This window comes from Thunnus maccoyii, chromosome 5 (genome assembly GCF_910596095.1).
Source record: "Thunnus maccoyii chromosome 5, fThuMac1.1, whole genome shotgun sequence".
Classification (NCBI taxonomy): Eukaryota; Metazoa; Chordata; class Actinopteri; order Scombriformes; family Scombridae; genus Thunnus; species Thunnus maccoyii.
In genome coordinates this window covers 10,803,099-10,817,597 of record NC_056537.1, presented here as the reverse complement: position 1 = coordinate 10,817,597, position 14,499 = coordinate 10,803,099, and the positions used below count along the sequence as shown (strand labels likewise).

At 39.6% G+C, this 14,499-nt stretch overlaps 1 long non-coding RNA gene across 7 annotated transcripts in view; it reads right to left on the bottom strand.

The window, feature by feature from the left end:
* Nucleotides 1-14,499, bottom strand: part of LOC121897244 — a 58,493-nt gene that overhangs the window by 27,824 nt on the left and 16,170 nt on the right. For 3 of the 7 annotated variants that reach the window (XR_006096205.1, XR_006096202.1, XR_006096203.1), the window contains exon 4: nucleotides 10,445-12,720. This is a non-coding gene — a long non-coding RNA (uncharacterized LOC121897244). Of the gene's footprint in view, nucleotides 1-4,124; nucleotides 4,559-4,881; nucleotides 5,022-10,444; nucleotides 12,721-14,499 lie in introns of those variants that run through there. The other 4 variants (XR_006096204.1, XR_006096207.1, XR_006096206.1 and 1 more) reach the window with 4 other exon arrangements.

Here is a 14,499-nt window from a genome sequence, read left to right as displayed (position 1 = left end):
AACCAGGCTTATTGCCAAGAAACCATTACTAATCCCTCAGGGCTGTTAGAGTAAAGAGTGTGTGTGCATGTTATGTGAGTGCAAGTATCATCCAGCCCATTCAGCATGTGACTATGTCAATGCATGTGTGTGTGTACGTGTGTGTGTGTATGTGTGTGTATTTCCCCGCTCATGAATTTACGCCATTCCATGACCACCCTCACATCTTTAAGAGTCACAACAGCTAGAAAAACATTACAAGAGAGATGAAGGAGCTTCAAACACCTGGCAGGATTGGAATAAAACTGTATGTGTTTTTAAGCATGGACAACATTTCCATACAGATATTAACATGTGTGAGTGTGTGTATGTAACTGAGTTGGAGGTTTCAAAACCATCTTGATTTAGAGCAACAATCAAAGGGTACAAAAAAGCTAATTTAAAGCATGAGTAACTAATCAAAATTGTTTATACACAGTTAATATCATTTATGAGTTCCTTTACAACCACTGGCACATTTATAGCAAGCACAAAATATGCCGTGACAGCTAATGTGCGAATAAATACATATCTTTCCATCTCTTTTTCCTTGCAGCCCCAGTGACTGCCATAAAATGTGTTTTTGAAAACATGATTGTGCTTACCAATTAAATGCTGGCTGCAGGTCCATGAACTCTGGCTTTCGATTTAGCAAACCCCAAAAAAAAAGCCTTACCCCGTGTTGCCATGAACAAATGCACAAGAGGCCACGACAAACCTTTCCCATGCATGTCTGCATGACAGCCTCCAATATCCTCACAGAAACCACAGTAAGATGAATGAACACCCACCAGGGAACGTGCACACACACACAAACATGCATAGACACATAGCACAGTGCAGCAAAAAAGGGAGTGCCAACATCAAGCTGGTGGGTATAGTCAGGTTCAAAGGTCAGCACAGGCTTGGCTTGTGGTTCAATTTGGCATTTGGGCACTAATTCACAACATGTTTGGTAGTTACAGTTGAAAGGCTTCACTGGTCTCTCAAGAAGCGCATAAGTCCATTTTAACTTCTAGTTTTTAACAAAATACAGCTTGCACATTAAGACCATCTGTCCCTGATTAGCTAACCATGTTTTGATATTCCAGTAAAACTAAGAGCAGGTGGTTAGGTTGTCTATTGTCTTTTTATTTCTTGAAATTCAACTTCACCATATTTTTTTTCCTGAAATAAATCTGCCTTCTCAGAAAGCAAAATATTGCTTTTTGTGTGCCAAGGGCATAACATTTGCTTATTTGCTAATCATATGTTCAAAACAAAATACAGAGTGCATGTTGAGCTCACAGGCTCAACCGCAAGCATGACAAATACATGAATTCACCCAACATCATAAAATGCGCCTCACAAGAAGCCAAGGCAAAGGCAAACACAAATAAAATGGCGTGCAAGTCTTTTTTCTCCCCTGTTTGGAGGGAGGCACAACCCACTGCTCTGTGAATGAACCCGCTATAAAAACATCCTCAAAGAGTCTGCCAATTGAAACATTAAAGAGCAAATTCATAAGGACACCTCTTGCATCTGTCTGGCCCTGCTCAAACTCAGAGTTCAACACAATGGACTGAAATACCCTGTTGGCATCGGCTCACTTTACAGCCTAATGTCCTCTAATTGATCATCTCATATCCATGGAGCCAAAATTAACTCTCTCTCACTCTTTCTCTCTCTCTCTCTCTCTCTCTCACATACGCACACACACATGCACACGCACACACACATATGCACAAACACACATACACACACCTCCAAACCTACAGTGCATATCTCATTAACCATGCCACTAAGTGTACACTTAACTGTCCAAAACCTTTTAGATCTGCCTATTTGTCACAATGTCCTAATGTTCTGGTCACAGCACTGAGTTATTAATCAGTGCAGGTAGACACAGGTCAAAGAGGACTGTGTGGTCCTATGCTTTAATGTCTGAGATCTTAAACAGAGCTGTTTTCCCAGAGAACCTGCATAGGATACTATTCATTTTTGCAATTTATAAACAAGCTCTATCAGGTAAATGTTTAATAAAGATGCTCTGGTGTGTTTTTTTTAATCAATATAATAAAGGCATAAACACACACATAACTGTTCAAAACTACAGGGGGTTCTGTGTTATAGTAATACAAAACTACTACAGAACACTCTCAAAAACACAATAGCAACAAAATGAAGAAATGTTTCAAAAATATAACAAAAATAAAGGCACTTGTAAAAAATCTAAAATGAGATGTCATACAGTAGAAGGGAGGCTGATGTAATGATTAAATATCTTCCCATAAAAGTCAGTTTTAAGTGATTTAAAAGGTTATACAGACTGAGTAAGTCTAATCGCTGTGATGATTATAGTCTAATTTCTTTTTTTTTGTGTAACAGCCAACACAGAGCTCCATATTATACAATTTGGTGCCAGCAGCACAATGGGAACAACAATCAATCTTGAACCTCACAGGTAAAGATAAGAATACTAAAACTGGATTAAAGTTATCACAAGGTAACAAAAAAAGTGACTTGTGGTCAGATTACAAAGAATCTCATAGGCCAGCTTTCTTCAGATCACGAAAGCATAAAAACATTTCTTCCTTCTGCTTTGCTCAAATTTGGCTCTTTTCCATTGAGGACCTCACAAGAGCAGAATGCCAAAAGAGAACCAATTTTTTTTTTTTTACAAAACCTGTGGCTACATGAGCACAGATGACATCCAGCATCTGAGTGTGTAAGAAGATTGTGTTTGTCCTTGTGAATGACTCTCAGTGGATGTGATGAGAGAGAAATATGGCGCGACTGCAGGTGTGCCTCCTCCTCATCCAGTGAGAGTGGATGCGCCTGAGTGCCACCCATTCCAACAACACTCCTGCCTGAGACTCACATTGGAGCTCCCATCAGTCATTTACACCAGCTGTTGATGGATCCATGTTGTTACAGTGTAGCTTCTTCTCATAGCACACAGGAGAATGAGTTGGTGCTGCAGGTTAGCTTACAGCCAGGTGAATTACACTCTCAGTCAGTGAAAGTAGTGTATTACCATAATGTTTCATTGGATGGTAGATGCATATTATCACTATTTTGGTTTTCTATGATAAAAAGATAAAATAAAGTATAATTTGGGGAGTTTTAGTTGCAAACTATGACATAATAAGAGTAATATTTTTATCTTTTGAGCACTGTACCTAACATTTTATCAATTCATATAAATTTGCAGTATAACATTTATATTGTTGCTGTCAGATCAGAAATGTATCATCGACCACCGAACATACAGTGGTACAGTACTTGCACTGGCACCACTCATTGATCTTGATCTCATTTAAATTTCTTAATAAGCTCATCTGATCTAATGATGATGATGTCCTATTCTTTAGGGCAGATAAACCTTGCCTTTTGTGGTATGTTGGCTCTTTAAGCCTTATGCAAACATCCATCATGGCTCTATGTAGGCAATGTACCAACTCAGGCGTGGAAAAAAAACAAACAGCGCAGGTGCAGTGACTGCTGCTGTCTGTATAAATCATATGAACGTGGTGCTATAAATCAACTGGTGATAGAGCTTGTTTGTATGTGAGATTCTGTTGCTCTTGCACCATGTTTATGAACATACTGGTAAACTCTTTACTGCACCATTTATTGAATTTGGCAATGAAAATGATTCTGCTTCATCCAACCAAACGTGTCATTCACTGACTGACTGCAGGCTCATTACAGTGGGTTTCTAATCCTTCTTCAATGGTAACGGGTGGTCTACTATTTGCATAAGCCAACTGGCCTCAGAGGGAATTACGAACTGGAGCCGGCAGCCCTTTATTGCCGGATTCATGTCAATACCTCCATCTTGTCAGCTTAGCTTCAGACATGCAAACCATTTAAGTGGAAGAGTGAGCCAGCATTAAGGAAGGATTATAGAATCTTAGAGGTTAAACATTGCCTGACCCAATGTTTTCTCCGCCAGGAGGTGGATCGACTGATAGGATGTTTTCTTAATATGTTATGGGTAATAGTTTTTTGTTTGTTTGTTTGTTTTTTAATTCTATGTGCATTTGTTTTGAGAATATCAGGAAATTCAGGTATAGATAATGTAGCTGCAACAAAAAAACAGTTTTATCTGTATTGATGTACTTTAATGAAATCACATTCTTTTAAATATTGAGAGGAAGAGCATTATCCATTATTCCTTTCATAGACAAAATAAGTCTTTGTAAATGTACATTTACTCATTATTAAACAATAGGATTTGCATTTTTGGTGTATTAAAGTCAATGAACGGATGAGAAATCAAAAAACAAAATTCAAATGCATTTGAAAGTAACCTTATAGTTACATCTGACCCCTGTCTAAAGCCCTTGTTTCCCTTCAAGTCTCAATAACAACAACTGTACTTTATCTCACCCCTAATTCCACCTTTTCTCTTAAACCACATGCCCCCTTCATTCCTCTCTGTGTCAATCAGTCAGTCAGGCAGTCAGACAGGCAGGCAGGCCTGTGCACTGTCTCCCAGTGCATGGAGCCAAGGACTGGGCCAAGCAGGGGTGAGTCATGCTGCAGGAGCCTGCTACTGGATGTAAAACAGAACAGTTGTTTCCTGCTGAGTCAAACCCGCAGCTCTCATTAAGTCATTATGTGGTAATTAGCCTGCGTGTTAGCGGATAGGTAGCGTAGCAAGAGAGCAGTAGTCTACGGCTGGAGTCTGTATCCATATCAGGCAGATGTAAACTCAGGTCACTTAACAATAGTCTATTGGCTGGTGATTGTTATTTGATCGAGTTATTGATCTAATCTGTGCTGACTTTGACATGATGCATGCACACTGGCTATTGCTTGTGTTTTCTTAAGACAGGCAGGTTAGGTTACAGTTACTTCAGGTCATTTTGTACTCACATTAGTGTTTGGCTCTGTGTCCAGACCAGGTTCTGGCACTGCTGGCCAGTCAGAGTGATGAAGAACCACTGTGCGCGTCCGTATCCCAGCAACGGTCAAGCCCATAAATCAGCACGCAGGGAAGGGAAACACAGGACAGTCTAAAGACAGAAAGAGACAGTCTTTTGAAAGTTCGAGCGTTTCTCAAACAAAACGCTCCCCTTTCTACTCTTATATCCTTCTTTTACTCTCCTCTCCACTCCATAGCAACACTTCAGCCATTCTGTTTTCATGTAGAACAATAATCAATCAAACAAGGCCCATGAAGCATGTGGGGCTGGCAAGCAGGTGATATGGGTAAAAGGAGTACAGCAGCAGGAAAAGGTAATCACTGAGTTTATACTATGTGAACAGTAAGTAAGTGAAGTTTTTTTTTAATATAGTACTATCCTAAAAGATAAAAATCAACATGAAAACATACAATTTAGACACACCATATATGCATGCAAAAAACTAAACAGGCCAGTCTTATCAGGTGGGTCATTACACCTATCACTTATCTTGTCCACAGTGTCCACAGATCAGTTCAAAGGAAATGAGCTCTAGGGTTGTCTCCTTTTATTCAAAATCTGAACTATTTTGAATAAAAAAATGCGGTAGTTCAATTTATTCCCTTGTAATGTTGTTTGAATGTTTTGGTAAATTAAATTTTCGGTCTGAAATCATCTGCTCAAATGTTAAATTTGTTGTATAAGCACAAGAGACAGCATTTCAGCAGGAAGTGTGCTTAAAATGTGCTGTCCGCCTGACCCATTGTATAACTGAACAATGTCAATTCCACAAAGTAGAGCAAAGCTATGTGGGTTGCTTGAATTTCAACAGATTACGTGTTAATATCAATTGCAAAATTGCAAATACAGAATGTACAGTATTTGGCTCGCTAAACTTCTTCTATTGTTTCCTCTTTGTACTACTGGAATGAAACAGTGAATGAGATTAAAAGGAAGACTTCAAATTTCATGTTTTTTTGCTGCTACTGCATAAATATATGCTCTGTAAATCACATGTCCTGTGTTCTCCTTTGAGAAAAGAAACTAAAAGGGAGACGTTTATAGTTCATATAAACGGACAAAATATTAGGAGCATTTTCAATATTATCCACTCCAGTACACCACCACCACCACCCACTACGACCTCAATAATAAACATAAAATAGAATTATTACCTTTCTGACAATGTCAACAAAAACTGAAAATTTATAGGCTTTGTAAAAGTAGAATTTATGGCAGAGCTGTTGCCTTGGATTGCATTAGATTGCACAGGTGTTCCTAATAAATTCTTTGTCTGTGCACATTATGGGTTTCTCTTAACTGAAGTAGGGCGTGCAGCATCTTCTGATATGACATACAGTACAAGTCAAAAGTTTGGACACACCTTCCCATGCCCTTGTATGAGAAAGTGTGTCCAAACTTTTGACTGGTACTGTATGTGCTTGGGGTTGCAACTCAAAATTAGACAGGTGTCAGGCCCAACAAATATATCTATTCATCCTTTCCCTTTAATTTCAGCTCCGTTTTGACCTAATGACCTTCCCTCTCTGCCTGGGAAATCCCTAATTGCGCCACCAGCAGACGCATCCAACACTCAACCTCCATTTGTGGTTAATAAGACTGGCATGCATCAAAGCCTTGGCTGGAACGAGATGTTCTGAGCTGCCATGAGCTGTCATGAGCTGCTGTGAGGTGTTATGATGTGGTGTTATGATGTGCCATGACCTCAGGGGTCATTTGTCACCAACCTTAATGTGGTACCTCTGAGTGAGTGTTGATGGTAAAGGGCTTCAGGGCCTGGAACTGAACCAGCGATGGGCCAGCCAAGGCAGCAGCTGCACGCAGCACATGAGGAGCTGATGGCAGGTAGAGCAGGTGCTCTCCTCTAAATGAAGGGTTTTATAAGGCCTTAATGACACAAAAATTACGATTGGCTGGTAAATATAACTTTATATTAATTAATAATTTCTGAGAAGCTTTAATCCTGATGTTAAAATGGGTGCCAAGAGAAAAGGTGACGAAAGCAAGAGAAAGAAAGAGCCAAGAAAAACTGATGAGTATTTAAACGTATGCCAGTGATCTTGTGAGATCAAAGGTGAGACTTTAAAATAGGGGCTTTTATTGTTCCTGGGCTCCCGGGCTTATCTGGTATTAGTTTGTAATTACTAGTCTATGTGATTCCAAAACTGATGCCCAATTTCCCTTCCAGTAGATGATAGATGATAGCCGAAATGTATGTTACTTATGCAATGATCAGTTTCCATCTTTGAAAACAAAACAAACCAAAAAACATTATCATAAGGATCTAAATATATTGTTTTATACTTTATCAACACTTTTTTTTTTGCAATCAGCCACATTATAAGAGTAGCTTTAATTTTTTTACATCATATTTTGCATCTAAACTATTTTTATCTCAAAGGTGAAGTGCGTATGATACGCTTTTGATTCGCCACAAACAACCTTTATAGAAGAGTACAAAAATATGTGCAACAATGCCATCCCAGCCTCCACACAATCACAGTAATGCTCACACACATCACAGAACAACCACAGATTATAGGCCACTTCTTCAGTAATTACTACTGGCCAAGACTAGGGCATAATCTTGCAATTTCCTCTATGACGCGCAAAGCATGCTACTCCATATAGGCACTCCACTCCACATGGATCCGCACGGTCTTTTTAAACTTGGAACACATATTTGTGATTCTTCAGATAAGAGATTAGCCATTACCTTAAGTGTACATGTGTTTCAAAAACAAACACTGTTTATGTGGGTTCATTTCCTGGTGGCCATGGCTACCGAGCATTTACCTTACTCCTTGGCAGATATCATACACCTTGCTGCATCACAGTGGAACGTCGGCTGAACTACACAACCTCACGGTGAGAGATGCACTAGCCACCACCTCTCCTTGTCTCTCATACACATACATGTATATACAGATGCTTAGAAGCAAAAATATTTGATTTAATGGAGTAGTTTATAGGTTTGGTCATTGTCTAATCTGCAAAATATGAATAGGCAGTCAAGACAATACATGTTACATACAATCCCCAATTTAAATGAATTGTTACATATTATAACCATACATGTATTCACTGGCAGACCCCACTACTTACAACTCATCCTTGTAGATCATAAACAGTAGATTTACATGCTTAGATGAGCCTGTTCAGCCTTATGTATTAAGTGCCCCAGTCCATCCACTTCTTATCCAAGATTTAAGTGACTAGTTGAGAAGCATACAATCATTAAGGGGGTACTTTGGTATTATAGTATAGTATTGTACTTATACAAGTTGGGGATTGTGGAAAAGACAGATTTAAAAAAATAGAACGGTCAATGTAGCAGAGGCCGAGATATCGTGACTTTTAGTCCCTAGGATGGTCAAGCACCAAAAGAGCTGGATCCTACACTTACCATAATTCAACTAAATAGCATCTTTGGTTAGACAGTCTCTGCTGGTTAAATGTCCATACTGTATCTTTCAAACTCCACACCACCAACTCATAAAGCAGGCTTTCTGCTATGTCTCATGGCTAATCCAAGATGACCCCCTCATGACATCATCACTGTTTTTTTTTTAGATTTGACAAGACTTATCTATCCAGAGAAGACATGATATGAGGGTTTTTTACAGACTGAGTAGTACTCCTCATAATGAGTAAACTGATCTTCATGTGTACAATCGATGTTGTGCCCCTTTAATTAAAGGTCTCTGCCTGTGGAGTTATGATATGTATCCATTGATTTCTTGAGGTGAAAAGTATCGAGGGGAAAGTAAAGCATTGAGTACGCTTCATGCTTATGAATGCAGTTCTGTGTTAGCCCACTTCGCTAATTTAGGGAGAATAAACGGCACTCACTGTGATGTGTCCCCCAATGCACCCAAGCACACAGCATTTCATCCAGTTAATTGCAAATGCATCTGTAGGACAGTGTGGAACACAGCCTTATTTTTAAAAACGCATTGTTTCTCCGCAGTGGAGAAAGAAGACATAACCTTCTCATCAGGAAGACGGGGCTTGTCAGTTGAGACAGACGCCATACTACTGCCCAACAGTGGCATGCTCAAGGGAAAGGACTACTAAACTGAACTAGTGGGGGGAAGAATTGGGTGCAATCTCTGGATTAAGCCATGTTGTGATGCGCATTGCTGAAGAAAAGTAGATGAGGATGAATGGGGGTGAACACTGCCTTTTAACAGGGGCAGCTCCTGCTTGGCTGAATGCGTAAATGCAAATGCACATTTTTATTGTGCTTCTTGAGGAATATGACTGCTAAGTCTATGGAGTAAGAAAGGGTCAAGACTCCAGCAACACCTCTAGTATAAACAGCAACTTTATTATGGTATTATGGTCTCATAATAAAGTTGTTCTTTATACTACAAATGTTGCTGACCCCTTCAAACTTCTTTCCTTCTCCATACACCTTGGAAGTAGGTGAAATTGTATTAGAAATCCCTACTCTGCTTTAAGTCTATGGAGTCATAAAATAGAGACATAAAATATGCACATACAGTACATTCAACACACCACCTGCACCATGAACACACCTTCAATTGAAAATGCTACATTTAATTGCTCTGAGGTAGCTATAATGCCTTGAGGCTGGTTTGATCTGTAAAACCGGGAACACTCTTCCTTGTTCCAGTAACAATACCACCCTGTCAGGGTGAACTAATCTGCATAATCATCATGAACTGAGCTACCAGCAAGTTGCTGAGCCTAAAACAACTCCTCAGTGATTAAACTAAAGATAACAAAAAAGTAGGGGAACAGAGAAGATAAGAAAGAGACAGCTGTGGTGAAACTGGGTGAAAGACGAAGAGATCTGGCAAGAAAGGGAGTATATTAGCGGTCTATTCTGGTCAGATGTGGAAGGTCAGACATAGCCCCCCTTGTTGGTGCAAGATGCTGTTGTTCATGTTTGGGCCGCTAATGTTGTGCAGACCCATCTTCCTCTGCTTTGTTTCCTGTAATGAAGACATCATAGAGTGTGCTCTCCTCAGTCCTTATCAGCACACAAAGGTCTTTATTGAGATGACCTAGGAGAGGTCGAGGTGCAGGCTTTTGTCTATTCAATGAAACCGTGTGTTATGGAGTATTTTAAAAATAGCACATTCACCAGGTCATGCACTTCCCCACTTAATGATTAACTTCTTTTAACAGTACATTACCAAATAGGTCGTGATATGTGGTTGTATTTTATGGACTCTGAAAGGAATGCAAACCAGTTGTATTAATCTATAAATGAGTTTTAATAGAGGAATTTTATTTTAAAGATGTGTTTGGATTTTTATAGGGTGTTTCATAAAACTTGAGACAAAGAAGAATACAGGCTTAACTGATGAATTAATCAGCAAACACCAAACTTCAAACACTTTTTTTTTATTGCATCTTCTTTGTTGTATGAGGGACTTTCAATATGGTGGAACGAATAGTCATAACAGTACACTGTCAGCTCCCTGTTTCTTTCCTAACAAGATCTGCAAAAGTGAAATTTGAATCTGAGCATCTATAACTGTTGTTCTGTCTCCTTCGTTTAATGAGTTGTTCAGTAAGAGCATTTCAAAGTCAGTAATAAAGTGAAGATGGAAAGTCTGCTGCCGGCACCAAGAGAGCCAGACACGACACTGACACCTAGTGTTAGAGCAAGCAACTTCAAGATTACCTCAAAGGCCACTCTCAAGGCAGTATATTAATGATGTATTCTAGCAACACAAGACAGTGCCTGTTAGTGATACTTCATAATACAAGAGGATTCGTGTAGGTATGAAAACACAAATAAAGAGGTAGCAGTTCACTGTATGTTTGTGTTTCCCACGCCGAATTGTCAAAACAAACATGTGGAGGCTTGAAACCAAAATACGAATTAGTGAAGAGGTGAGTGAGGCTGATACAATTGAACGTGACATTGTTCACAAAACCACACAAAGACAAATACACATGCCATCATATGTCTTACACACACACACACATACCCATACAGTGAGCCTCTTAAAGCCATAGAGAAGAGAGTAATAATTATGCGTGTAAATTCCAGGACCCCTCTCAGCAGCTCCGCTGACTGGTGTTGAGAGCTGCATCCTACCGGCCCAGCTTGTGATGGTAACCCACACAACCAGCTGCGACCGCTTCCAGACCCCCTATCATACACTTTCACTGCATTGCTGAAGTGTTGGCATAATCCCGTATAGAGGAGATGTGCAGACATATGTATGCATCTGGGCTGGTGTGTGTGCTTGAGCAGAAATAAAATACAGTAACAACATGGATACACACTGGTGAGGAAGCAAACAGGCTTCACTTTTATTTATTTACAGAAGTTTAAACTAAGGTCAAACTAAGTGCACAAAATAATGTGTAAGAAGAAGAAAGACATATTCATTACCTCTAGCTGAAAAATATAAAACAATATTCACAATTTGACAAAACAATCCTAACTCAAGGTCCACATACTAGCTTATTCCAGAGCTTTGAACCTTATCACATGATCTTCATCAGTGGATGGAGTTTGGTAAGATCTCCATTTTCAAAGTCAATATGGAAATTTGATGCCTAATTTTCAATGTCAAACATATTGGTCATGACATAGGAAAAACCTAAATTATTAAACAGAGTTTAAAGTCTTTTAAAACATATTTTATAGGACTTTGCTGAACTTGGATGAAGATTAGATGACTGGTTCAGTTAGAATTAATCTGTGAATGACTTTGAAAATACGAAATGAAGGTATCTGGAAGATTTCCCTTACAGAATTGTATCTTGTATATAAAAATGCATATTTGATAAACACTAACATTATATGTTTCTGAAATAAAGGAGCTGATTCGGTGTAAGGATTTTAATGAGCGTTTTTAGAGGAGGAAAATGTCTTAAGAGACTATAATGTACTCGCCCGTACTACGCTGTAGTATGAAATTTTATAGTCGTGGTAAAACTGTTGCATCAGTACAAAAGCATTGCAATAAACCAATAAAAGTGCCGCAGCTTGACGCAGGTTCATGTTTTTCAAAACTTTTCGAAAGTTTGCCTATAGTGCAATGAAAGATTGGCTGTATTGCACATATCAGTCACATTCTCCTTTTGTTTGCTTAATATGAATCATATCAACAAGAGAGCTTATCTGATTGTTTTATTTAGCAATCATGTCACTTTTGACAGACTAGTTGGTCAAATTGATTATATTCAGAAAGAAAACTTTGGCCCATGTAATTGTAGCTCAGTCTCATCAACTGATGATGGATCAGTTCGCAGGTCATGTCTGACTGTATCAAAAATATGCAGCTAAACCCCTCATGGAAAATTAAAATGGACGATTTACACTATATAACCGGTGGTAAGCAGGCAATGAACAACCATTCATGCATTCATTTATTTCAATATACACCCACATTGATGAGGTGCCATAAAGTGACCAAACTGACCTCTTCCTTCAATTATCATCCCAAGAGGTCCTCCATGAGGTCAGCACGACCACCACAACCGCAGAGGGAGGTTTTCCCTCCTTCATTTTCTCCCATGGGAATTACAGCAGCATGTTTTCCCTTTTTGTTGAATGTTTATTCTGGTAGACATGGTGGTGGTGTGATATCTGAGATGCAATGAGCCAAGACTGCTGTGAACACATTCCTCCCTATACCTGACAGATGAATGCTAAGCATGTAGGTAATGTGAGCACTGCTGAACCAAATACACACCTCTGGGCTACTGTGCACCTCACTTAGCTGGAGGGAAAATGGTGTGTGAGAAACATCAGGCTGAGTTCACATCTGTATCTTAAAGCATGGTGTCTGGGATGCTGAAAAGAAGAACACAATTTATTGAACACAGCTCATGTCTGGCTGGGCAGATGGCAATCACATAATGCAACTATTTTAGCATCATAGTGGCAAGCAGGAATCAGCTGGTTTAGTCTGGGAGGTGACTAAGAGGCACAGAGAAGAGGGAATAGAGAGCTCTGTGGTGACTGGACTGGTCTAACCTGGCCTATACCAAGCTGTCAGCAAAGAGGCAGATGACAAACACAGCAGAGTGGAGGAGAGGAGAGCAGGGGAGGGTGGGTGTGGAGGGGGTCTGATCCCTGTTACATCATCTGTGGCTGACAGACAGTGTGGCAGACTTATCTGTCTGTGGTCTCGGGTGGCATTTGTCTGGACTAGCAGTGAGTCACACTTTCTGTTTACCTCAACATGAACCCATCCCTGAAGCTCCTCATTCACCATCCAACAGCCTCCATTCACCAGCCGCATGAGGGCCGGTAGCAGGGTGGCTTCCACCCGCGGGTTGGCATGTGATGCCAGGAATGTGCTGTGCCCACACCTTGCTAAACCATGACACCTTTCCTGTGGTGCAGGAGCTGGTTCCTTTCAAAAAGCTCTCAGCTGGAACCAGGAGAGTAAATATAGCCCTTCTACTGTAGCCGCTCTTCCTCTGGAGCAGACTTGGGTCAAACAGTGTTGAAAATACTGTTCTACTGTTTGTTTTTGCCCACTGAGGTGCCAGATTTGTAGGATTTGCCATATAAGACAATAAATGAATCCAAGGCTGTTTAGACAGGCACAGGAAAGTGCTTGAAAGTAAGTTTATTACACTTTTCAATGACAACTTAACAGACTATCTGAATTGACCTGATGTGGCAAACCCCAGCCACCTGGTTCTCCATGATTCTTTAAATAAACACATGTCTTTCCTAATATCAAGTCTGCCCAGTGGAGGAGATTTACACAAAATGTTCTCATTCTGGCACTGAGAGCTGTAATGGAAGAGGGAAGCTTCCACACACTTACTTATTTATCATTTCTAGTGCAGGTTGTTGTAGAAACGTCACCTTAGATTAGTGCTGCAAATGCCCATTAGTGGTTTTTGAGTAGGATGCCGTCCATAAGCAGAGACAAACAGCTTGCCACCATGACAGTGCATTCTACAGTATATCTGGGAGCGTATGCTGGTAATTAACATTGAGAGAGGAATGTATAAACCAGTAGAAAATAAAAAATCTTTTGCATATTGCACTTTTAATGTTAGCTGCACATCATGGCAAACTTTATTGTGCAAAAGCTTGAACAAGATATTTTCTAATGCAGTTGTTAATGGACTGTACTGATGATAAATTTGGAAGAGTTTCATGCCAAGCAGTTATAGAAGTGCTCCAACTGTGAGTCACTTAATATTGTCTATTGGAACCATAGAAATGGCTCCTTCCACTTCACAACTCTATAGAGGAACCGGTATTCGCTGGTCAGTCAATCAGGAACCTGTATAATGGCCGTTCTGACTGCAAGGACTTCTGACTGTAAAGAGCTACAGTAGCGCTCAAATAAAAGTACTTGTAACATCTAATTTCTAAGAGAAATACTAATATATGGTATTATTTTCATTCTCAGTTACAGTCAATTTTAAGACAAAATAATGGTGCCAATTGCCAAAATGTCACTGATAAACAACAATGAAGAAAAAATAATTAAAATATAAAAAGAAAGATCAAATTAAAATAGCTTGTGTGCAACATAAATGGGGCCTTTTCCATTTAGAATGGAAAATGGCAGTGCCCAGGCCACACACCTCTGTCCATCACATC